The following is a 23,603-nucleotide window of genomic DNA, read 5'->3' as shown; positions in this document are numbered from 1 at the left end:
CCTTTTTTAGAGACTTTTGGGGGGTGGGAATTGGGAGTTGGGTTTTTTGGGGACTTTTGAAGGACAATCGTTGGGGTTAGGGAGGGTCTTGCGGGAGATTATTTTGTTAGGGCTATAAAAATATAATTTTTGAAACTTTATCTGACCATACCTGTTTTTTACAGCTTTTGAGTCTGGTGGGTGGGGGTTTAACAGTAAGTTTGTTTTCCTGAATAGTCCTGTGACTTTAGTAGTACTACCGTCAATCTCTCGTCTCTCCTAATACTCCATTATACTACCTCCAACCAAACGCCTATCTTACCTGTAATTTCTGTTTGCAAGTAGGGCTAGGCCCAGGGCTGGCTCCACGGGAAACAGCGAATAAGGTTGGCAATCCTGGGCGGATAAAATTTCCTCATAGCGGTGGTACTATTGGTGTGACACAGTGGCAGTTGCATGCCTATGAAAAAAAAGAAAATGAAATCTGGTTTGTCCTCCTGAGCAATACAACGGTACAATAGAGAATATAGCAGGTGACAGTACACTAGAACAGTGCCACATTGTAGCCTAACAAATGGTAAAGTATAACTACTAATTTGGTTGAAGTTCTTTGACATTAGCCATGGGTCTTTGTCAAGCAGAGTAAGAATATATCCTCGGATTTCTTCACCAGCCTGTTGGTATCACCTTATCCTCCCCAGCAAGTGTGTGGATTTATTGCTGTAATTTAGTCACACATCAATCAAAACCACACAGCCCGGGGGAAGAGGGTTAGGGTTTGAAAAATGGATGGGTACGGGGGTTTTTGGGAAAGGTTTTGTGAGACAAGAAAAAAAAGCACAGCATGGACAAACAATTGTGAACATAAACAAATCTTTTTTTTCAAACCTATCCATCAATCTTTGAAAGTGCATGCACTCCTGCATGCATGTCAGTGAAAAGTCAGTAGTACTTTCGACAACTGTGGAAGAAAGAATGCGACAGTACAGGGCGTGTGTGGAAATATTGATAACTATATTCAACATAAGGTCTCTGTTGCCAGATACCTGAGAGCCTTGCTGGTCACTATAAATCCATTCACAACACTCAATGGGGTTGTTCTGGAAGGTGTAGTAGATAGAAAAGGAGAAATTGCTCTTTTTCTAGGTGTCCCCTCACTCACCAGGGTTGCCCCTTGGTGACATGCTTCATCATTGGGGCCATCCCAGTCCTCTACGGGCTGGGGCGTGCTGCGACTTGCGAATTATGTAGGAGCACTTACAAATGACTATGTGTGCTGCAGATGTGATAGTGGAGTGGACTAATTGATGTGTTAAAGGATCAATTTAGAAGCAGAGAGAGATCCAAGAAATGCAGTCACAGTCCTAGAAAAACACAATGGATACTGTATCTGTATGTTGTTGTAGTTGTCCTGTTGAATTTGGTAAGTAAGTTGCATGCAGAAAAAAAATCCTCTTATTAGCGGCACTCCTCCATTGCAGCTGACGCTTCGTCCATCGATGTTGGTCACCACCAGAAGACACCCTGTAAAAAAAGCACAGCATGGACAAACAATTGAACATAAACAAATCTTTGGGTACAAACCTATCCATCAATCTTTGAAAGTGCATGCACTACTGCATGCATGTCAGTGAAAAGTCAGTAGTACTTTCGACAACTGTGGAAGAAAGAATGCGACAGTACAGGGCGTGTGTGGAATTATTGATAACTATATTCAACATAAGGTCTCTGTTGCCAGATACCTGAGAGCCTTGCTGGTCACTATAAATCCATTCACAACACTCAATGGGGTTGGTCTGGAAGGTGTAGTAGATAGAAAAGGAGAAATTGCTCTTTTTCTAGGTGTCCCCTCACTCACCAAGGTTTCCCCTTGGTGACATGCTTCATCATTGGGGCCATCCCAGTCCTCTACGGGCTGGGGCGTGCTGCGACTTGCGAATTACGTAGGAGCACTTACAAATGACTTTGTGTGGTGCAGATGTGATAGTGGAGTGGACTAATTGATGTGTTAAAGGATCAATTTAGAAGCAGAGATAGATCCAAGAAATGCAGTCACAGTCCTAGAAAAACACAATGGATACTGTATCTGTATGTTGTTGTAGTTGTCCTGTTGAATTTGGTAAGTAAGTTGCATGCAGAAAAAAAATCCTCTTATTAGCGGCACTCCTCCATTGCAGCTGACGCTTCGTCCATCGATGTTGGTCACCACCAGAAGACACCCTGTAAAAAAAGCACAGCATGGACAAACAATTGAACATAAACAAAACTTTGGGTACAAACCTATCCATCAATCTTTGAAAGTGCATACACTACTGCATGCATGTCAGTGAAAAGTCAGTAGTACTTTCGACAACTGTGGAAGAAAGAATGCGACAGTACAGGGCGTGTGTGGAATTATTGATAACTATATTCAACATAAGGTCTCTGTTGCCAGATACCTGAGAGCCTTGCTGGTCACTATAAATCCATTCACAACACTCAATGGGGTTGTTCTGGAAGGTGTAGTAGATAGAAAAGGAGAAATTGCTTTTTTTCTAGGTGTCCCCTCACTCACCAGGGTTGCCCCTTGGTGACATGCTTCATCATTGGGGCCATCCCAGTCCTCTACGGGCTGGGGCGTGCTGCGACTTGCGAATTACGTAGGAGCACTTACAAATGACTATGTGTGGTGCAGATGTGATAGTGGAGTGGACTAAGTGATGTGTTAAGGGATAAATTTAGAAGCAGAGAGAGATCCAAGAAATGCAGTCACAGTCATAGAAAAACACAATGGATACTGTATCTGTATGTTGTTGTAGTTGTCCTGTTGAATTTGGTAAGTAAGTTGCATGCAGAAAAAAAATCCTCTTATTAGCGGCACTCCTCCATTCCATCTCACGCTTCATCCATCAATGTTGTTGACCAGAAGACGCTCTGTCCACTGCCTGCCTGGCGGATGCTGAATTGCGGCTCGCTAATGTGAAGCCTGACTCCATCCTTTTTTCCCCATTGCACAGACTGAAACACGGCCTGTAATTATTCAACGAAAAACAGGAAGTGATATAATATTACAACACCACTGATAAATAAATATAAGGTATGTAGGCTGTGGAGTGCAAAAAGTCACACTTTGCTTTTCCTAGTAGACAGTACAATATTTTTGACAGTGCGTACTCTGTCTGAGTCACCTTTTGAAGGATAAATAAGTATGGGCAAATTAATGTAGCGGATCTTTCCCCTCAAGCTAGGTGTACTGTAAACTGTGTTTTAGAACAAAATTAGATCTTCCCAGCAGTGCTCCCACCAAGACCCTTACTAAAGCCAGTCGCAAAAATGTAGAAGACCCCCAATCAAATCGGAAAAACGAGGCCTAGCAGAAAACTGGTGACAAAACGTACTTTGAAAGTAAAAGTAGGCCCAAATACCCCCTTACCCACCGTGGATTGCATTCAAACCACTTGCAAGCAACCAAGTAAAAGTATCCATAGCCAGCATCGCTCCAAGACTCGAAAACCCCCCCACCCAAACACATGCAATAGAAATACTGCTAACCCTAACAAACCCTAAGTTAAGAGTAGTGGCAAAGGCTTTCTTTAACTATGCCAAATCCCCCCTTTCCCACCCAGGATTTTCTTCAAATGACTTGTAACCAAAATTACACACTCTCACGAGTGCTCTAAGACCCCAGAACTCAGTTGCAAAAATGTACAACACCCCGAAACACATGCAATCCTGCTGCTAGGGCTAACAAACCCTAAGTTACAAAAAGTGCCAAAAAGCTTTTCGGCGTGGATTTTGTCCCAACCACTTCCACCCGGTATTAGACCTTCCCAGGAATAGCCCAAGACCCGCCAACCCACCCGCCAAAAAGCATAACACCCCCAAACAGGCCAAAGCAACATCTCCTACTTACAATATTTCTCGGCCTTCGGTCCAAACGCGCTGCGTAGCTAGGCCATAAGTCGGGGTTGCCACCACGGATTTCCTGAAAAGCAAATGCAATCAAGATTAGAGTGTCCCAGCAGTGCTGACAGACCCCGAAACTCACCCACAAACAGACGGAACCCCCCCCTAAGAGCACCTCAAAGGCAAGCAAGTCAGCAAAAACACTAAAAAATTTGCGCCTCGGATTTGGTCCAAACCACTTTTATCCGGTATTAGAGCTTCCCAACAATGGCCCCAGAGCCGTCAACCCAAGAGAAAACGAGTAGAAGACCCCCAAACAGCCAAAGAGCAAAAGTACAAAAATGGGGACTTAGTCATTTTTTCCCAAATTTCCCAAATCACTCCGCGCGCGCTCTGCAGCTAGGCCCTAACTCCCCTCTGCCACCATGGATTTGCTTCAAACCTCTTGCAATGTAAAGTATCCATAGCCAGCAGTGCTCCCAGACCCCGAAACCCACCCACAAACACCAGGAAGCCCCCCAAACCGGCCCCTGAAAACGCTACATTGAGCAAAATGTCAGAAATAGCAAAAAAAAAATCGGCCTGGATTTTGACCCAACCACTTCCACCCGGTATTAGACCTTCCCAGGAATGGCCCAAGACCCGCCAACCCACCCGCCAAAAAGCATAACACCCCCAAACAGGCCAAAAGCAACATCTCCTACTTACAATATTTCTCGGCCTTCGGTCCAAACGCGCTGCGTAGCTAGGCCATAAGTCGGGGTTGCCACCACGGATTTCCTGAAAAGCAAGTGCAATCAAGATTAGAGTGTCCCAGCAGTGCTGACAGACCCCGAAACTCACCCACAAAAAGACGGAACCCCCCTAAGAGCACCTCAAAGGCAAGCAAGTCAGCAAAAACACTAAAACATTTGCGCCTCGGATTTGGTCCAAACCACTTTTATCCGGTATTAGAGCTTCCCAACAATGGCCCCAGAGCCGTCAACCCAAGAGAAAACGAGTAGAAGACCCCCAAACAGCCAAAGAGCAAAAGTACAAAAATGGGGACTTAGTCATTTTTTCCCAAATTTCCCAAATCACTCCGCGCACGCTCTGCAGCTAGGCCCTAACTCCCCTCTGCCACCATGGATTTGCTTCAAACCTCTTGCAATGTAAAGTATCCATAGCCAGCAGTGCTCCCAGACCCCGAAACCCACCCGCAAACACCAGGAAGCCCCCCAAACCGGCCCCCAAACACGCTACATAGAGCAAAATGTCAGAAATAGCAAAAAAAAAATCGGCCTGGATTTTGTCCCAACCACTTCCACCCGGTATTAGACCTTCCCAAGAATGGCCCAAGACCCGCCAACCCACCCGCCAAAAAGCATAACACCCCCAAACAGGCCAAAAGCAACATCTCCTACTTACAATATTTCTCGGCCTTCGGTCCAAACGCGCTGCGTAGCTAGGCCATAAGTCGGGGTTGCCACCACGGATTTCCTGAAAAGCAAGTGCAATCAAGATTAGAGTGTCCCAGCAGTGCTGACAGACCCCGAAACTCACCCACAAACAGACGGAACCCCCCCTAAGAGCACCTCAAAGGCAGGCAAGTCAGCAAAAACACTAAATAATTTGCGCCTCGGATTTGGTCCAAACCACTTTTAGAGCTTCCCAGCAATGGCCCCAGAGCCGTCAACTCACCTGCAAAGAGGTAGAACAACACCCCCACAAGTGCTGAGTCTTTCTTCATTGGGCGTAAACCAGCCATCTGCTTTGATGGAAATAGGAGTCTGGAGGAGGAGGATAGAGGAGCATGTTCTTCTGAACTTGTGAACCTGAGGAATGCAGACTGCGGCACCTTCAAATCAATTAGCAAACAAGTGAAGACAGTTCTGCTGATGGGCTTGTTTTTGTGATTATCTGATTAAAGTTTGAATTATATTAACTGTGCACAACAAAGAAAGACAGACACACAGGAATAAAAGTGAATAAGGACGAAAAAAGAAAGTTATTGATTTGTTGTCTCATTTTCAGGGCTCGGTATCACGGTCCAGGAATGAGAATAAGGCTTCGTCATCATACTCTGCGAATTCAGGCAGGGTGAGCTCAGTGTCACCTGACAGAGTAGAAATTCCCTCATCTATGTTGCTGGCCACCTCGTCTTCATCCGGCGCGCTTTCTCGTACTCTGAAATCTGGTGGTATGAGGTGCTGATTCATCTTGATCATTGTTAACCTCTCCAAATGTTTGGGCGAGAGGCGGCTCCGTTTGGAAGTTACAATGCCACCAGCAGCACTGAAAACACGTTCAGAAGACACGCTTGCGAGTGGGCAAGACAAGTAGTTTAAAGCCAGGTTGGTGAGCTGTGGCCACAATTCTTTTTTCCCATGCCAATACGCCAATGGGTCAGCATTAACATAGACCTCTGTTGAGTCATTCAGATAGTCCTTCACCATCGACTCAAGGTCCTCATCCAAGGTTCCTCCACTTTGCTTAGCTGTTGCTGTGCCTGTGACCTTTTGAGAACCAAACCCAAGCCGAGCTAGCCAATCCTCTTCAGCCTCCAATGTTTCTGTTGTGTCTGGTACAGATGATCCGGTTGCCGGTGTCTTTAACGGCTGAGAGGTCACTTGTGCCACAGCCACAGGTGCAGAAGTGGATTGTTTTGACTGGGGATGGCCTGCTGATGCTGATGTACTGCCTTTTCCTTCAATTTTCTGCCGTTCTCTTTCAAACCTCTTGGCTGACAAGGCTAGCCAACTTTTGTACTTTGGAACATGTTCATCATCAAAAGGAAAGAATGCTTGGCCTGCCAGCGCCTTTTTGTAGCGTGGATCCAGAATAGTAGCACAAATGTAATGCTGTTCTGAGTGGATCATTTGAAGACGTTCATCACCTTGTAGGAGCTCTAATAATTTCTCAGCCAGAACAAAAGAGTCTTGGTTTTTACATCTTTTTCAAACACAGAACACACCTCCTTCAGTTGGTGCTCCAGCATGTACAACAATGGGATAGCTTTTCCCAAATTACAGTCCTCCTTGCTGACTGCACGCGTGAAGAACTCAAAAGGACGAAGCATGCGTGTCAGGCTTTTAACTATGTTCCATTGCGACGCACCCATCCTCAGGTCCTCCTTCTGAGCTGTACCCTCTGTTAAGAAATAGTGATCGAGTACCGTATACTGCTCATACAGACGCTCAAGCATGTAGAAGGTTGAGTTCCAACGTCTTACCACCTCCTGGATGAGTGCTTTCACTGGCATTTGACGTTGATATAGCAGGCTCCTCAGCTGCTTCCGGGCCTTAAAAGAATGGCTGAAATGGTTGCACATTTTTCGGCAGGTGTCCAATACACTGTACGCTGCACTGTCTTTATTACCCAAGAATCTTTGGACAACAAGGTATATACAGTGCGCCAAACACGGCACTCTGAAATACTCACCCAGCCTCATGGCCTTAACTATATTGGCGCCATTGTCCGTGGAAACATAACCAACCTGGCGTTTTTTTGGGGACAGCCAGTTAAGGACCTTTGTGTTAAAGACATCCAAAATGTTTTCTGCTGTGTGACGTTTCTCCAAACCAAACATGGCTAGTGTTGCATGTTTCCGAGCAGCTTTAAAAACAATGTCCTGGTCAACACCTGCGTTTAGCTTTGCTTTAGCCCCTGAAAAAGAGACCCAGTGTGCAGTGATGCACATGTAATCAGCGCCTGCGCCACTGGTCCACATGTCTGTTGTCAGATGTATAGTGTGAACAGCACTCTTCTGCAAAGCTGCCCCAATCACCTCCAGAACATCTTCATGTAGTGCTGGAACCGCAACTCGGGCAAAATAGAACCGGCTAGGAACCTTCCATTTAGGGCAGAGCGCTGCCACTAATTCTAGAAAACCAACCCCTTCTACAAAAGAAAAAGGGAGAAGGTCCAGAGCTAGCATTTTAGCCAGCTTAGTGTTATACAGACGCGTCAGTGGGTGGTTGCGTTCATATTGCGCTTCTGTAAACAACATCTTTTTAATGTTGCCCTGGACCAAGGATTTACGGGATGATGATGATATCTTCGACCCAGTTACGCTCGCTGATGAACTTTTTCGCATTGATGTCTCACTCTCTCCCACACTCTTAGTGTGGCTCACATGGGGTGTGCTGCTGACAGGGGTACTGGGTGTAAGTGAAGTGTTTGAATCGTCTTCTTCCTCCTCGTCATCATCAGATGAAAAATCAACGTTTTCATTACGTGCAATTCGGGCTTCCTTGACCGCCTCTAGGTGCACAAACCATTGGACAGGGTGCGCTCTCCTAAGATGACCTCTCTGGCCTCCGGTACCATAGTTGGTACCAAACTTACCATGACTAACTCGAAGCTTACAAATGCTACAAATGGCTACGTTTTCCTTTTTTGGGCAAACACTAAAGAAGTCCCAAACTGGAGACTTGAAATGTCTTTGGGGGCCGGAGGAGGCGGCGATACTGGTGGTGGTGGTCCTGCTGCTAATGCCAGATGAAGTGGAGGATGTGGATTGCCGAACTTCAGTACGTTTTGCACTTTCACCACCACTAATTGAGGTCGAGGTGGATGGAGGTCCCACTCCCTTCTTGCGAGGAAGAAATATGGAAGCGGTAGGTGTTGGTGTACTAGTTAACTCCAAATCCAATGATTGTTGTGTTTCCATTGACTCCTCGTCGACATCATCATCACGCTCAGCAGCTTCTCGGGATAGGGTCAAAATGTCTCTTTGCTGCATGCCCGCTGGGGCTGCAGTGACCATTATGATGACTAGATCGTCGTCGTGAAGGGCTTCATCAGCAGCAGTATGCGTCACTTCTTGTTGAGCCTCATCACACTCCATAGCTATGAGTTTTTCGACGACCTTCCTTTTACGCTTAGGTATCTTTGTCAGATCATGGTGTGCCTCACTCTCAGACAGCCTTGGTGGTTCCCAATCTTCATCCCGATCATCAGAAGGAGGTGTGCTTGAAGAAGATGTAGACCTCACCCTTGATCTCTTCCTTGCTAGGGGTGTGGAAGACAATGAATGATCATCAGGAGGAGTGGCTTCCTCAAATGATACCTCGCCTTGATTGTCGATTTCCTGATGTGCCCCTACGTTGGGAGGAACAACTATTGTGGGCACTTGTGACCCTCCATGCACCTCTGCTTGCGCATCTCCTTGCCCTGCCTCTCCGTCCACATGTACTTGGGCTTGTACTTGCACATGTGGTTGTTGTTGCGGCTGTGGTTGTTCAACACTTGTCAGATGAGTTACAACAACCTGTGTTGATTCAGGGACATTGCTGCTACTTTCTTGCGATGAGCCAACATCACTGGTCGATGGTGATTGAAGAAGTACACTGACTGCCTCTGCAGCACTCAAGGGCTTGGACTTAAGTTGGCGTGGTGGTGGTGGTGGAGGCACTGAGCCCAATGGAGCGGGGTGCTGCTCCCAGCTTGGTCCCCAGCAGATCCTGCTGCTGCAGGCGTACTTTTTTTTTTGCTCCCAAAAAACGCGGCGGGCGGCACACCAGCCTCCTTGGTAACTTGCTTCTTCTGCTCCTTACTGGCAACTTTCTTGCTAGAGGAGCTACGGAGACCTTTTTTTGGGGCCATCTTCTTCGAGGCAGGTCAGACAGCAGGCCGCAGTTGCACGAATTGTAGAGTTGTCTGAGGCCAGACGTGACGTCGCGTGGCGTTATGCTGCACACACACACCGCTGCAGGACTTCTTCCTGGCACCGGTGGTTCTCTTGAGTCTTGTGCACCTAAAAGCAATGGAAGACAGAGGAACATCAGTTCAGTTATACACCCCAAAAAAATCGAAAAAAAACAGAAAAATCAGCACAATCCCATTCCATCCATGGCCTCCATGATGTTTAAGTTCAAGACACCCCACAGAAAGACTAGGCCCATGCAAGACTCAATACCCCTGGTGAAAAGGCCACAAGAACAGCCCCCAAAAACGAAAATGACTGAAAAATCAGCACAATCCCATTCCATCCATGCCCTCCATGATGTTTAAGTTCGAGACACCCCACAGAAAGACTAGACCCATGCAAGACTCAATACCCCTGGTGAAAAGGCCACAAGTACAGCCCCAAAAAACGAAAATCACTGAAAAATCAGCACAATCCCATTCCATCCATGCCCTCCATGATGTTTAAATTCAAGACACCCCACAGAAAGACTAGGCCCATGCAAGACTCACTACCCCTGGGCATAAAGGTTGAAAAGTAGGCAAAATTGTTGCAGGCCTAACAACAATGCCTGCATTCAAAATGGCCACTTGCCTCCCAGCACATGGCCAGGGCCTGTAGCAGCACTCAAAATGGCCCCCAGCCACATGGCCTGTCCCTCCCCATGAACACCCCCAAAAATCGAAAAAACCTGAAAAATCAGCACAATCCCATTCCATCCATGCCCTCCATGATGTTTAAGTTCATGACACCCCACAGAAAGACTAGGCCCATGCAAGACTCAATACCCCTGGTGAAAAGGCCACAAGTACAGCCCCAAAAAACGAAAATCACTGAAAAATCAGCACAATCCCATTCCATCCATGCCCTCCATGATGTTTAAATTCAAGACACCCCACAGAAAGACTCAGTCCACCCACCACTGAGTACCCCTGGGCAAAAGGCCCCAAAACAGCCCAAAAATCGAAAATTCCAAAATTGGAGTTGCAGCAACTGTAATGCCCCAAACAAACTTACTTGTGAAATTTCTAATCCAAAAGTGATCCAAAGAAAGTCAAAAAGGCCTCAAATCCAAATATCCAGCAGCATCCACAAAAAGTAATCCTTCCAGCTCCAGATCCAAATGAAAAGTGACCAGGAGATGGACAAAGCACTGGGAGGAGCCTGCTGGACAGGAACAGGAAGTTAAAGACTGTGGGACACTTCCTTCCTCCCACCCCCCCTCCCCAAAATGGACTCCTCGCAAAAAAAGTGCAGGCAAATGTCAACCTGAGGAGTTATTCAGATAAAAATCATCATTTCCAGAAGGTTTATGCTGCTTGCTGGTTGATTTCTTGTGCAGAATTGCAAATTTTATATTTTCGCGAATGCAAGATTGTTGCTGCTCGCTGCATCTCCAAGCTCGCAATTGCGAAGTCCCGCGATACGTGATCACGGCGTACTCGCGTTAGTTGGCTAGCCGCGATTATGTAATCGCGCTCGCCAAATTCTCGCGGGATCCCGCAGCAAGATCCAAAATGGCGCAGCACTCGCAAAATATCGAGAAAAACAACTCGGCAAACGCTGATGAACGCCGCGCGCCGCAAAAATTGTATCACCCAGAAAAAAAATCCGCTGCGTGCGAATTTAGCGTATTTTGCGAGAAATCCGCGAATCTCGCGGATTGCGAATTTCCCGAAAATCCGCGAAATCCGCGAGCGGAGCAGATTTTACGCCCATACTTACTTAGGACCACTACAGCACCTGTTGTGGCAAGAGCCCTCTTGGGAGTGTTCTCAAGAGTGGGTTTTCCTAAGGAGATAGTATCTGACAGAGGTGCAAACGTTATGCCTAGTTACTTGACTGCAATGTGGAAGGGGTGTGGAGTGAACTACAAGTTCACCACACCCTAATATCCACAATGCAATGGTCTAGTTGAAAGGTTCAACAAGAGCTTAAAGGGTATGATTAAGGGTCTCCCAGAAAATCTCAGGCGGAGATGGGATATCCTGCTACCCTGCCTTTTGTTTGCATACAGTGAGGTTCCACAGAAGAGGGTTGGCTACAACCCATTTGAACTTCTGTTTAGGCACCCTGTTAGAGGACCACTTTATCTGGTGAAGGAGGGATGGGAGTTACCTCTCAAACCCATTAAACAGGATATTGTGGACTATGTACTTGGTCTCCGCTCCAGGATGGCTGAGTACATGAAAAAGGCATCTAAAAACCTTCAGGCCAGCCAGGAATTACAGAAAGTCTGGCATGACCGAAAGGTTGTACTGACTGTTTACCAGCCAGGACAGAAAGTGAGGGTGTTGGAGCCTGTGGCCCCAGCAGTTCTCCAAGACAAGTGGAGTTGACCCCACACTATTGTTGAACAGAAGGGAGAGGTCACCTATTTGGTAGATCTTGGAACTCCCAGGAGCCCCCATAGGGTGCTTCATGTCAACAGACTGAAACTGTATGTTGACAGGGCAGACATGGGCTTGTTCATGGCTACTGATGAAGGACAGGAGGAAGAGAGTGACCCTCTACCAGACCTGCTTTCTCAGAACCCAGATGATGGATCAGTTGATGGAGTAGCCTTGGCAGGCAGCCTCACGGAAAAACAGCAAACTGATTGCAGACAATTTATGCAGCAGTTTAGAACATATGTTTTCACTGACTCAAAGTCAGACTAACTGGTGCACTCATGAAGTGGACACTGGAGATAGTCTGCCTGTTTTTTCAACCCCTAGGGGACATTATCAATTTGTGGTAATGCCCTTTGGTCTGAAAAATGCACCTGCCACATTTCAAAGGTTGGTGAATACAGGCCTGGAAAGCTGCTGTGCAGCTTATCTTGATGATATTGCTGTCTTTAGCTCCACCTGGTCAACCTAAAACATGTTTTGGAGGCCGTGCAAAAAGCAGGCCTAACTATCAAGGCTACTAAGTGCCAGATATGGCCGAGTCAAGTTGTGTACCTGGGCCACCTTGTAGGTGGAGGCCAGATTCAACCACTGCAGAGCAACATCCAGACCATAATGGACTGGGTTGCTCCAACCACCCAGACTCAGGTCAGAGCTTTGTTGGGCCTGACTGGGTACTATAGGAGATTTGTCAAGGGGTATGGTTCCATAGTGACACCCCTGAATGACTTAACTTCTAAAAGAATGCCTAAGAAAGTTCAGTGGACCGTCAGCTGTCAAAAGGCATTTGATAACCTGAAGCAGGCCATTTGCACTGCACCAATTCTGCAAAGTCCTAACTACTCCAAATAATTAATTGTCCAAACAGATGCACCTGAGTTGGGGGTAGGGGCTGTGCTATCACAATTGAATGATGAAGGTCAGGACCAGCCAGTAGCTTTTATTAGCAGAAGGCTGACCCCTAGAGGGAAATGTTGGTCAGCTATTGAGAAGGAGGCCTTTGATGTGGTTTGGGCTCTGAAGAAGCTGAGGCCATACTTGTTTGGTACTCACTTCACAGTTCAGACAAACCACAAGCCCCTCTTATGGCTAAAACAGATAAAGGGCGAAAATCCCAAACTGCTCAGGTGGTCCATTTCCCTACAGAGGATGGACTATACAGTGGAACATAGACCTGGGAGTAACATGCCAATGCAGATGGACTCTCCAGATATTTCCACTTAGAACATGAAGACTCAACTGGTCAAGGTTAGTTTAATGTCCCTGCGTTGGGGGGGAGGGTTGTGTAGAAGAGTAGGGTCTGCTTCCTATGGTTACCCCCACTTTTTGCTGTGCTTCACTGGTTTTTCGACTTTAGTCTGGCTGTGGCCCTGCTGATCAGGTCCACTAGCTGTTCTCTCTCTTAATTGTTATTGTGTACTTTACGTACATATCAGATTGGTTACTGAGTTACCTTGTGAGCCCCTAGTATATAGTACCATAGGTACCAAGGGCATAGGTACCCCGAGGCCTACCAGGGGCTGAAGCATGTATTATGCCACCCCTGTGAAGCGTTCCAAAATGACACCACAGGTCTGCACTTGCAGCCTAGGTAAGGTGGTGTAAGCACCCCTTACTTAGATATAGTATACCTATATCGACCTATATATATAGACACATAGTAACCTAATAGTCACTCCTATGGCAGGCCTTAACAATCCTGAAGGCAGAGTGCTTGGTTTTGTGTGAGAGGGCGCCCTAGCATGAGCTGAGCCCCTCTGCAGCTTTCGGAATCCCTTCCTTATAGCTGTTCTATGATATAGCCATACCATATACTATTAAGTGCATTGTAATCCTCGCAGTTATTGCTAACTTTGGTTTGGCTTTATCAAAACATGTCGTGTTTGGTGTCAAACACTTTGGAATCCTAGCCCCCCGCCAGTCCTAGCGGCGGGGGTAGAGTTCCACCCTTCTAGAGGGAGAAGACATGTACACACTAGTACACCCGGTAAATGTTTTAAAGAGCCTCAGCATCACAAAATGGATGCTGCTGCCACAGACACGAGTCTGACCTCCTGCTGCTGGATGAAACTCCGGCAGGGGAGGCCTGGACAATAGGTTTCCTGTCCAGCACCTCCCCAGACATGCTTTATTGGACAGGGTGGGTTGCATTCAGTGAATGCTTTTCAGACACTGCCTGGGGCACACAAGGTGCTCCCTGCATTTCCCAGTTCAAACCGGTTGCTGGGGAACTCAGCCCCATCTCTGGCACGAAACTGGACAAAAGGGAAGGGGTGTAACCACCCCTCTCCAGGTCCTCCCATAGGTGAAACCGTAGAGTTAGTCCAACCCCTAAACTTAGTATAAGTATAGATTACCCTGTATGAATCTCTGAAACATAAATCTTGGACCCTCGACATTCCATATCGACTGGAAGACGGAAGAAATCTCCCTTGAGGTCAAGGAGTGACCTCCCTGTTCAAACAGGCACCAAAGAAGCATCTTGCCGGTCTGCATTTTCGATGTTCCCACCGGATCCCGAAGAATCTGCGACACAGGACATGGACTTCCAGACATCTCCGAGGCTGACACGAGTCCCCAGCAAGACCTGTAGCTATCACGAGAGACGTGGGACCGGAACTCCTGGACATCCTGCAAGTTTGCAAGTGCATCTACTTCCCGAAGTTTCCTGAAGTTGTGCATTGGACTATTTGTTGCCCTTGCACCGAAGCTGGGAGGCTTACACTCCACGAGTGTTCTGTGGGCTCGTTTTCTTCACCGCAGCTTGAGGCTCCTTGGCGATCTCTATTCCGTTGGTTAGTGGGTCCCCACAAAGGACACTCCTTTGTTCCTTGAGTTTTCCTAGTTGCTCCAGACGTGCTTTGACTCCCCCCCAAAGAGTGAGTCCCTCAGACCTTGCTGGTCTGCACCGAAGCCAATCTTTACATCTTGCGTGGGTTGCTGTTGCCAAGGCTTGTTGGGTCCAATCTGGATTCAGACGCTGCAGCAATCGACATCCTTCATGGGACAGCTCGAATCCAGCTCCTGTTTGTCGTTGACACCTCCTGGTCCTCGTGGATGAAGAGTCAAGCTTCACCTCTTTCACCTTAAAGCACCCGACATAGGCTGGCATCTTCCTGTCGCCATCCTGGTCACTGGCTAGTGACCCAGATTCTGTCACCTCTGCTTTCAGGTTCTTCAGATCTCTGATCCACCCTTGGATCCACCCGGACACTTTTCCTCTGAACGCCTGCAGCACTTCTTCACAGCTCACCATTGGAATCGACGACGAAACCAGACACCAAAAGACACCTACGCACCCGGCTTCCCTGGGTGAGGTAACACAAGTACTCCGGTGCTCCCATGGGTCTTGGCTCTCGAAGTGTCTAAGTCTAAAAGGGTTCCATCGTAGTTCACCCCTGAGTGTCCTTAATCTTTAAAATTGTAACTTGTTTGTTTCCCATAGAAAGTCAATAGTGATTTGTGGCTGTGTTTAGACACTGCACACGTCCCCCGTGGGTCTCCTGCGTCCATACCTTGGGTGGTTCCTGGTTGCCGCAGTGGTTCTTCAGGCCCTAGGCCTGACTTCTATCCCTCACGTGGTTCTTATACCACTATTTTAGTATATGGTTTGTGAGGCCCCTAGGGCAAAACGTATACAGTGCTATTTACTGTGTGCTATTTAAAGTTCTTTTATTGTAAAGAGACTAGAGGGGTTGTGTTTAGAATAAATACATATATATTTGATATATACCTTATGTGGTGTACTTTCATTTGATCATTCAAGAGATTATAGACTGGTAAAACGAGCTGCTTTACATTCCTTCAAGACTTAGCCTGAAGGCTGCTCTCCACAGCTACCACTAGAATAGCCTTCAATAAAGGTTGTGTTAACCCTTTGTATTCTGATGACGGAACCGCTCCGTCATCAGCTGCGGTGGCGCTGTGCTGATGACGGAGCGGTTCCGTCATGGCCCAGCCACCGCGCCTGCGCGGCGCGGATTCCGCGCCTGCGCTGGGGGTTCTATTGAGCGGGCGGGGCCATGACGGAACCGCTCCGTCATGAGCACAGCTCAACCACGGCTAATGACGGAGCGGTTCCGTCACCACCTCGAGGCCGCCCCGCCCCCTAAGCACTGCGGCGGAATAGCCGCCGCAGTGAAGGGGTTAAACCTACCATCAATACGGGTTGTTTGGACTGGTGCAAGGTGCCCACTAGAATAGTGGACATCATATGCCAGGCCAACTTCTCACAAGGATCCTAAAGTTGTTGATCATGTGAAACTTGGTTTACACTCCCAGGTGAGGGTTGTATGTTTTGTGATCATGTGTGATTTGGTTTGCTCTCTCAGATGAGGATCTTACCAGTGTTGATCATGAGTCAGATGCTTTGCACTCCCAGGTGAGGATCTTATGCTTTCTTATCATGAGTGAGTCGGCTTGTGCTCTCAGGTAAGGATTTTAAATTTGTTGATCATGAGTGACTTGGTTTGTGCTCCCAGGTGAGGATCTTACGTTTGTCAGTCACAAGTGAGTTGGTTTGCACTCCCAGGTGAGGATCTTACGTTTGTCAGTCACAAGTGAGTTGGTTTGCGCTCCCAGGTGAGGATCTTTTGTTTGTCGGTCACAAGTGAGTTGGTTTGCGCTCCCAGGTGAGGATCTTACGTTTGTCGGTCACACGTGAGTTGGTTTGCGCTCCCAGGTGAGGATCTTAAGTGCTGGAGCTGAGACTCAAGGTACAGTCGGTTGAGAGCATAGGCCATCTACTCTTCACTAGATTTAAACATTGTTCAGAGTGACCAGAGAGGTGCTGCTTAAATCCAAGGACCTGGACCTGGAATTTTTTGCATACAGGTGTTATGGAAATAGACCCTTTTGCTGGCCCCCCATTATGCAATTGAAAAAATCCTTGTTCAGGTATTTCCCTACAGTATGGTTACTTCTGGTACCCATTTTTACTTCCCCTCTTACAGGGTTTTTTATTCTCCATGGATCCTAGTGCCCAGAGACACTTACGTTTGTGGCGGGTGCCTTGCGGAATGAGAACCAAAATGAGCCCTGACAAAAATGTCAATCCAGCCCCACACTGCACCCTGCGATCAAGAACAGTGAGCACGCCCGCTCTCTCCAGGAATGCGGCAAGGTGGGACCGGTCACCATCCAAGGAAAGCATATTAATAAATGGACCTAAAGAGTGGGTTTGCCACCATTTTTTAAATATAGTGATTGAAGGCAATCCAGTTCGTTCCACAGGAGTCAGTGTCCATCATATAAAGCGCGCATCGCTGAATGTGGCCCTAAACCTCTAAGCATACAGAAGCTCCACCAACGTTGAATTCTGCACCAGGGCATAATGCCCATCTCTGTTCATGTGCCAGTCAAGAGCCCCTCATGGCTTCCTTTGCTGTTAATATTATGGATCTAAACATGCCAGCCCACCGGAGGTGCCACTCAAGCATGCCAGTGTGGTGATGCTCCCACTCCTGGGGTGGCAAGAGATGCTCAACAGGTGGTTTCTTGTGTATGGACACAGGTCACACAGTGAAGGGCCTGCTTGAGTGCAAAGCCTGCTCTAGGCAGATGTAACACTCCAGCAGCCCAGGCCTCTGGCACCAGAGGCATCAGTCCGGCTGCTGGCACCACACTGGCAGCACTCTCACTGCCACGTCATGAAAGCAAACGCTTCCCAGTGATGTAACCATAGCTCCTGCAATGCTTGGGGGCCCTGAATTCAAGAACGCCCCCCCTGGCTGCGGACCCCTGGCCTGAGAGCTTCTAACTGGGTCCAAAGCGTGGGAACCCCCTCCATTCACTTTGCAAAGGAACCAGTTTTGTTACGCCACTGACGCTGCCATGTCAGTGTTTGCACTTTGCCTGTATGTACTATAGCGCTTGCATGGCAGACCCACACAACTGTAATTGTAACTGTGTTTTTATAGCTCTTACTACCCCTGATGAGGCATTGAAGCACTTTTCAGTGAGCAACATGCTACCCTTGAACCCAAAGGTGGATTAGTAGAGAGAAATTAGGAGCGGCTCTAGGCTCATGGTGGCCCTGGGCAGGGAGCGCAGGCAGGGGGCCCCGGAAGAGGGGATCCGGGCGGGGCGGAGCCCCCCAGAGCTCAGGAAGGTGTTTTAATAAAATGTCCAGGGGGGTCAGGGTGTTTGGAAGTGGAACAGAGCTGGAGGCCACCAAATCGCTGCCGGGGGCCGCCACACAAATATGTATCCATCCTCAGAGGATTATTATATTAAGGATATATATTGGCCTGGTGGCCCCTGGGGTTTGGTGGCCCTGTGCAGGTGCACAGCTTGCACATGCCTAAGGCCGCCCCGTATAGATTGTTATTGGAAATTGCAGGAGTGGGAGACATGTGAGTCTGTTAATTAGAAAGGATTAGTTGGCAGTTCATAGTGGTAAAGAGGTTCGGGATGAGTTAGAGAGCTGGCTAGTTGGATGAGCAGGATAAAGGATGGATAGAGGAAGGAAGAGCTTGGAAAGGGTTATATAGGGATTCACAGTAGTAAAATAGGTTTAGGATGGGTCAGAGAGTTTAGGTAGGGGATATTCTGGATAGGAATAGGATGAATCATATAGTGGTAATTTGATGAAGTTTGAGGAGATTGTTAATTTTATTTCTGCATTGGGAGGAAAATATATCAACATATTGATGCAAAACCACGCATAAGAGGGATGCATGCATAGAGATTTTAACATGATACATTTATGAAAAATGATCAGGAGATATGATATTGTACTAGATAAAGTCATATATGTACATGTATGGATAAATATTTACAAACTCAGGTTGCTATTTATGAAGGCCTTGCGCCACCGGTGCGTCACTTTTTCCCATGTTAAAAGTGACGCACCGGCGGCGCAAGGCCTTCATAAATAAGGCCCTCAGGCTTTTTAGATTTTACTGTAAATTCAGTTGTTGTTTTTTTTATTTATAATATTACGTGATTTTATAATTGTTTTCATTAGAATGTACTATGTAATGTAGAACACACATGAAAGAAACCTCATTGTAGTGGTATGTAAGGCACCACACGTTGGTGACGTATGTAAAACAACAAAAACAGTGACAGGAGTAGTCCACAAGACATAAAATATTAATAATTCTAGAGCGGATCAGAGATGAATACGTGACAGAAAAAAGAAATCATTTCTTTTTTAAGAAACCCCTCACTCACCTACCTGGTCGGTGACCTGCTTCATCATCGGGGCCCACCCAAGTGACCGAATGTCACTCAGGTGTGCTGCGACACCTGCAACTGCAGCGGAGCTGGTTGTTTTTTTTGGGAATAGTGAGGGGTAGAAAGTGAAATTATTAGTGAAGTGGGTTAAAATGGTAAACACCAGGTACTCCTTCGGAACTATTTATTCTAGAGTCGGTGTAACCAAATTAAAAACAAGTGTGATACTACTCATGGTGCTATTGGCCATATAGTATCTGGAAGTGATTAGAAAATGTGGTCGACATGTTTCAACCTGTTATAATTCTTGGTTTTCTTCAGGACCAGAATGGAGAGGGCGAAAGGTCTGCACACGCTAAGGTGCACCCTTCTCAGACCCTACAATGTAACCCCCATGTACTCACAGTTGTCGTTCTATCTACAGCATTCTGTGTAAAAACCTGGAAGCAGAGACATAAATACACATATCACAGTCATGGCAATGTTCCGTTCAGGTATATATTCATCTCTATTTTTGGGTGCACTATAATAAGGCAAGCAGGAATGTGTACCAATATCAAAAGTCTTATATTTTTGGTAACAACTGGCAACTCAAATTTTTGTATTCTCCCGTGCAGTCACAGAAAATACTTATTATTTTTTTCTCATTAAGTTACCATAAACAATGTGGCCACACATATTTTGTAGATGCACATCGTATTACGAAAGAAAAACAAAACACAATAAAAACATGGCGAGAAACCAGGTAGTCTAAAAGCAGTTAAAATGCCGATTATGTCAAAAAGGCGAGTGGGGTTGTTTTTTACCCTTTCATTGTGACCCTGAGGAGAAAAACGACTTACTTCAGTGAAGTGCCACATGTGCCTCATGGACATCGCGGGTGGCTGATCTCCGAGCGTTCTACGGGGGCGGGGAGGGGAAAGACAACCATATATACAGTGGTCAAAAAATTAGATAAGATTAGGACTAAGTGTAGGTCCTTATCAATTATTACCGACTTCGTAGAGAGAAAAAAACATTTACACATACTTGTCGGTTGGCGTCAGCCCGCCATCAACCTATTCTTCCAGCGCGGTGTCCCGAAGGTAATGGGACCCGCACTTCCGTATGTCTTATGACCTCATTGGACTAGCGGAGCACGTGATGTTCGTGCGGCAGATCTTATAATTTCATTGACCCCTGGAGCACGTTACCTCCGTAAAGCCGGTGTCATTAGGGACTGTGTGTAAAGAGGCTGTATTCTTTTTTCTTAAGGGAATCACCAACTATTTACGTTAAGAGAAGGGAGAAAAACTTTATTGTTCTCACTACTTTATTTTGACATGTTTACAATGGTCGTGAAGCTCAAAAACGGCCACGTAACGAAAGATCTAATTCTCTTTGTGATGATGTACATTACTATATGTGGTGGCTGTAGGGACTCATAAGAGACAAGATTAGAAAATAGAACAATTAAAAATTAGAAACACGGGCACCATATAACTTGAAAAAGTCATGAAACCATAGTATTTTGAATGAAAAATAAATAGGATCATCGATTTTAAGTATCAATTCAGACAGAAATGTCTGCTGGTGCAGTTATTTGTTTTTCACAGTGGACCATGGGATATTATCGTTTAATCCAGAAATGTGTGTTGATAAACGATATATCCAACGTTGTTCTTTTTCAAATAGGCGGCAGATGGTATTGCCGCCTGTGTGTATTTGTTCGATTATTGTCCATTTCAAGTCATTTGTGGTGTGGTTTGCTGACAAAAAATGTTCTGTGAGTTTGGTTGCAATTTTTTTGCACCTGATCGAACTCCTATGTTCACAGATGCGCTGTTTTACTTTTCTTCCAGTCATTCCCACATACTGTAGTCCACATGGGGAGATGATTAGATATACTGCATTAACACTGTTGCAATTTGTATGTGTTCGTTGTGTCCAGGTCTCTCCATTCGTTAACTGCAGTGTTTTTGTTGGTATTGTTAAGTGACAAACGCTGCAGTTTCCACTCGGATGGTGTCCCGTTACTTTAGGAAGACCCCAGGCACTCAGTACATTCGGCTGTTCTGTCACACTTGATTCTTTTGGTCGGGTGTGCACCAGAATGTCCTTGATACTCCGGGCTCTTTTAAATGAGAAAAGTGGTTTCTCCCAGTGGAGATTTCCAATGTTTTTTAATAGACTTTGTTACTTTGTTAGATAAGCTACCTGAACTGACAAAAAAATTATCAGAACGAGGATACCCTAAACATATTCTGACTAAGGGACAAAAACGAGCACGCAATCAGCCAAGAGAAGCTGTCCTGGAAGATAGGACTAAGACAGTGGAATCAATGCCACTAACATGTGTCACCACATTTAACAGCTTATCTAACAAAGTAACAAAGTCTATTAAAAAACATTGGAAAATTTTGAACACCGGAAATCTCCACTGGGAGAAACCACTTTTCTCATTTAAAAGAGCCCGGAGTATCAAGGACATTCTGGTGCACACCCGACCAAAAGAATCAAGTGTGACAGAACAGCCGAATGTACTGAGTGCCTGAGGTCTTCCTAAAGTAACGGGACACCATCCGTGTGGAAACTGCAGCGTTTGTCACTTAACAAGAACAACAAAAACACTGCAGTTAACGAATGGAGAGACCTGGACACAACAAACACATACAAATTGGAACAGTGTTAATGCAGTATATCTAATCACCTGCCCATGTGGACTACAGTATGTGGGAATGACTGGAAGAAAAGTAAAACAGCGCATCTGTGAACATAGGAGTTCGATCAGGTGCAAAAAAATTGCAACCAAACTCACAGAACATTTTTTGTCAGCGAACCACACCACAAATGACTTGAAATGGACAATAATCGACCAAATACACACAGGCGGCAATACCATCTGCCGCATATTTGAAAAAGAACAACGTTGGATATATCGTTTATCAACACACATTTCTGGATTAAACGATAATATCCCATGGTCCACTGTGAAAAACAAATAACTGCACCAGCAGACATTTCTGTCTGAATTGATACTTAAAATCGATGATCCTATTTATTTTCCATTCAAAATACTATGGTTTCATGACTTTTTCAAGTTATATGGTGCCCGTGTTTCTAATTTTTAATTGTTCTATTTTCTAATCTTGTCTCTTATGAGTCCCTACAGCCACCACATATAGTAATGTACATCATCACAAAGAGAATTAGATCTTTCGTTACGTGGCCGTTTTTGAGCTTCACGACCATTGTAAACATGTCAAAATAAAGTAGTGAGAACAATAAAGTTTTTCTCCCTTCTCTTAACGTAAATAGTTGGTGATTCCCTTAAGAAAAAAGAATACAGCCTCTTTACACACAGTCCCTAATGACACCGGCTTTACGGAGGTAACGTGCTCCAGGGGTCAATGAAATTATAAGATCTGCCGCACGAACATCACGTGCTCCGCTAGTCCAATGAGGTCATAAGACATACGGAAGTGCGGGTCCCATTACCTTCGGGACACCGCGCTGGAAGAATAGGTTGATGGCGGGCTGACGCCAACCGACAAGTATGTGTAAATGTTTTTTTCTCTCTACGAAGTCGGTAATAATTGATAAGGACCTACACTTAGTCCTAATCTTATCTAATTTTTTGACCACTGTATATATGGTTGTCTTTCCCCCCCCCCCCCCGCCCCCGTAGAACGCTCGGAGATCAGCCACCCGCGATGTCCATGAGGCACATGTAGCACTTCACTGAAGTAAGTCGTTTTTCTCCTCAGGGGCACAATGAAAGGGTAAAAAACAACCCCACTCGCCTTTTTGACATAATCGGCATTTTAACTGCTTTTAGACTACCTGGTTTCTCGCCATGTTTTTATTGTGTTTTGTTTTTCTTTCGTAATACAATGTGCATCTACAAAATATGTGTGGCCACATTGTTTATGGTAACTTAATGAGAAAAAAATAATAAGTATTTTCTGTGACTGCACGGGAGAATACAAAAATTTGAGTTGCCAGTTGTTACCAAAAATATAAGACTTTTGATATTGGTACACATTCCTGCTTGCCTTATTATAGTGCACCCAAAAATAGAGATGAATATATACCTGAACGGAACATTGCCATGACTGTGATATGTGTATTTATGTCTCTGCTTCCAGGTTTTTACACAGAATGCTGTAGATAGAACGACAACCGTGAGTACATGGGGGTTACATTGTAGGGTCTGAGAAGGGTGCACCTTAGCGTGTGCAGACCTTTCGCCCTCTCCATTCTGGTCCTGAAGAAAACCAAGAATTATAACAGGTTGAAACATGTCGACCACATTTTCTAATCACTTCCAGATACTATATGGCCAATAGCACCATGAGTAGTATCACACTTGTTTTTAATTTGGTTACACCGACTCTAGAATAAATAGTTCCGAAGGAGTACCTGGTGTTTACCATTTTAACCCACTTCACTAATAATTTCACTTTCTACCCCTCACTATTCCCAAAAAAAACAACCAGCTCCGCTGCAGTTGCAGGTGTCGC

This window comes from Lissotriton vulgaris, chromosome 8 (assembly GCF_964263255.1).
Source record: "Lissotriton vulgaris chromosome 8, aLisVul1.2, whole genome shotgun sequence".
In the NCBI taxonomy this organism is placed as follows: Eukaryota; Metazoa; Chordata; class Amphibia; order Caudata; family Salamandridae; genus Lissotriton; species Lissotriton vulgaris.
Note: the sequence above shows the minus strand (reverse complement) of the source record.